At 41.3% G+C, this 3,118-nt stretch overlaps 1 non-coding gene across 1 annotated transcript; it reads left to right on the top strand.

Moving 5' to 3' along the window:
* Positions 1–2,740: 2,740 nt before the first annotated feature.
* On the top strand, positions 2,741–2,848 carry LOC112793207 (small nucleolar RNA R71). Its single transcript, XR_003197912.1, has one exon. It is a non-coding gene; the product is annotated as a small nucleolar RNA R71 (small nucleolar RNA).
* Positions 2,849–3,118: the final 270 nt, after the last annotated feature.

The following is a 3,118-nucleotide window of genomic DNA, read 5'->3' as shown; positions in this document are numbered from 1 at the left end:
ACTCAAGCTTTCCAAAGAAGTGTTGAGTTGCTCCCAATAATTGTGTGAAGGAAATTGCATCCCTTGAGGCATCTCAAGGATTTCTTGATGAGGGACTTCCTCATGCTCTTGTTGAGTGCCACGAATGGGCTTTCTTGTTGTGCAGTCAAATGCTCTATTACTAGCTATGGACCCTTGAGATAGATCTCTCCATCTCCCATGACTCGAAAGTGGAAGTAGTTTCCTTCCCTTTCCTCTTTCTAGAGGTTTCTCTGGCCTTAGATGCCATAAATAGTTATGGAAAAACAGAAAGTAATGCTTTTACCACACCAAACTTAAAATATTTGCTCGTCCCTGAGAAAAAGAAGAAAGAAAAATGTATAAGAAGAAGAAAATGGAGGAGATGGAGGGTGTATAGGGTTCGTCCAAGGGTAGAAGGAGTGAAGGAGGGTATTTATAGGGAAAAGGGGGAGGGGTAGTGGCCGAAAGGTTTGGGTGGGTTTGGGAGGGAAATGGTTTTGAATTTTGAAGGTGGGTGGGTGTTTTTAGGGAAGAGTGTTGTAGAAAGGTGTGAAGAGGAGAGAGAGTGAGTTGAGGTTGGTGGGGATCCTGTGGGGTCCACAGATCCTGAGGGGTCAAGGAATTCTCATCCCTGTTCCAATAAGGTGTTCAAAACTCCTTAGAGTGCAATCTTGGCGTTTAAATTCCAGTCTGCTGCCCCATTCTAGCGTTTAAACGCCAGCTTTCCTTCCTATTCTGGCGTCTAGACGCCAGTTTGTTGCCCTGTTCTGGCGTTTAAACGCCAGTCTGGTGCACTATTCTAGCATTTAAACGCCCATAAAGGTGCCAGATTGGGCGTTTAAATGCCCATTTTGCTACCCTTGCTGGCGTTTAAACGCCAGTAAGTCCTTCCTCCAGGGTGTGCTGTTTTCAATGCTATTTTTGATTTTTTTCTTTATTTTCGTAATTGTCTTTGTGACTTCACATGATCATCAACCTAAAAAAAACAAAATAATATAGATAAAATTAAAATAAGATTGGGTTGCCTCCCAATAAGTGCTTTTTTAATGTTAATAGCTGGACAGTGAGCTCTCATGGAGCCTCACAGATGATCAGAGTATGGTTAAGATCTCTCAACACCAAACTTAGAGTTTGGCTATGGCCTCCCAATTCCAAACTTAGAGTTTGAATGTGAGGGCTCTATTTGACTTTGTATTGGGAGAAGCTCTTCCTGCTTACTCTCTATGGTTACAGATGGAAAACCTTGAGTCTTTACTACAAGGCATTCTTCATTCACATGAAGGATCAACTCTCTTCTGTCAACATCAATCACAGCTCTTACTATGGCTAGAAAAGGTCTTCCAAGGATGATGGATTCATCCTCATCCCTCCTAGTGTCTAGGATTACGAAATCAGCAGGGAAGTAAAGACCTTCAACCTTCACTAGCACGTCCTCTACTAGTCTATAAGCCTTTTTCATAGATTTATCTGCCATCTCTAATGAGAATTTGGTAGCCTGTGCCTCAAAGATTCCCAGTTTCTCAATTACAGAGAGTGGCATTAAGTTTATGCCTGACCCCAGGTCACACAGAGCCTTCTCAAAGGTCATGGTGCCTATGGTACAGGGAATTAAGAATTTACCAGGATCCTGTTTCTTTTGAGGTAAATTTTGCTGAACCAATATATTCAGTTCTTTGGTGAGCAAGGGAGGCTCTTCCTCCCAAGTCTCATTACTAAATAGCTTGGCATTCAGCTTCATGATTGCTCCTAAATATTGGGCAACTTGCCCTTCAACAATGTCTTCATCCTCTTCAAAAGATGAATAGTCATCGAAGCTCATGAATGGTAAAAGGAGATCCAAGAGAATCTCTATGGTCTCTGTATGAGCCTCAGATTTCTTTGGTTCCTCATTAGGGTATTCCGTATTGACCATTGGATGTCCCCTGAAGTTTTCCTCATTGGGATTCACATCTTCCTCCTCCTCTAAGGTTTCGGCCATGTTGATTATATCAATGGCCTTGCACTTTCCTTTGGGATTCTCTTATGTATTTCTTGGGAGAGTGCTAGGAGGAGTTTTAGTAACCTTTTTACTCAGCTGGCCCACTTGTGCCTCCAAATTTCTAATGGAGGATCTTGTTTCAGTCATGAAACTAAGAGTGGCCTTAGATAGATTAGAGACTATATTTGCTAAGCTAGAAGGATTCTGCTCAGAATGCTCTGTCTGTGGCTAAGACGATAATGGGAAAGGTTTGCTATTACTAAACCAGTTTCTTCCACCATTGTTACTATTGAAGCCTTGCTTCTGTTGATCCTTCCATGAAAAATTTGGATGATTTTTCCATGAAGGATTATAGGTGTTACCAAAGGCTTCACCCATGTAATTCACCTCCGCCATTGCAGTGTTCTTAAGATCATAAGCTTCTTCTTCAGAAGATGCTTCTTTAGTACTATTGGATGCGTTTTGCAATCCATTCAGACTCTGAGAGATCAAATTGACTTGTTGGGTCAATATTTTGTTCTGAGCCAGTATGGCATTCAGAGCATCAATTTCAAGAACTTCTCTCTTTTGAGGCGTCATATTACTCACAGGATTCCTCTCAGAGGTATACATGAACTGGTTATTTGCAACCATTTCAATATGTTACTGAGCTTCTGCAGGCATTTTCTTTAGATGAATGAATCCTCCTACAGAATGGTCCCGTGACATCTTGGAAAATTCAGACAGACCATCATAGAATATATCTTATGTGGTCCATTCTGAAAGCATGTCAGAGGGACACTTTTTGGTATGTTGCTTGTATCTTTCCCAAGCTTCATAGAGGGACTCACCATCTTTTTGTCTGAAGGTCTGAACATCCACTCTAAGCTTGCTCAGCTTTTGAGGAGGAAAGAACTTGGCTAAGAAAGTCGTGACCAGCTTATCCCAAGAGTCCATGCTATCTCTAGGTTGTGAGTCCAACCATGTTCTAGCTCTGTCTCTTACAGCAAAAGGGAAAAGCATAAGCTTATAGACTTCAAGATCAACTCTATTGGTCTTAATAATATCACAGATCTGCAATAACTCAGTTAAAAACTGATAAGGGTCTTCTGATGGAAGTCTATGAAACTTGCAGTTCTGTTGTAGTAGAGAAACTAATTG

The sequence above is a fragment of the Arachis hypogaea genome, chromosome 3 (genome assembly GCF_003086295.3).
Source record: "Arachis hypogaea cultivar Tifrunner chromosome 3, arahy.Tifrunner.gnm2.J5K5, whole genome shotgun sequence".
NCBI classification, from domain to species: domain Eukaryota; kingdom Viridiplantae; phylum Streptophyta; class Magnoliopsida; order Fabales; family Fabaceae; genus Arachis; species Arachis hypogaea.
The sequence above is the reverse complement of the archived record's forward strand: the minus strand, read 5'-3'. Positions and strand labels throughout refer to the sequence as shown.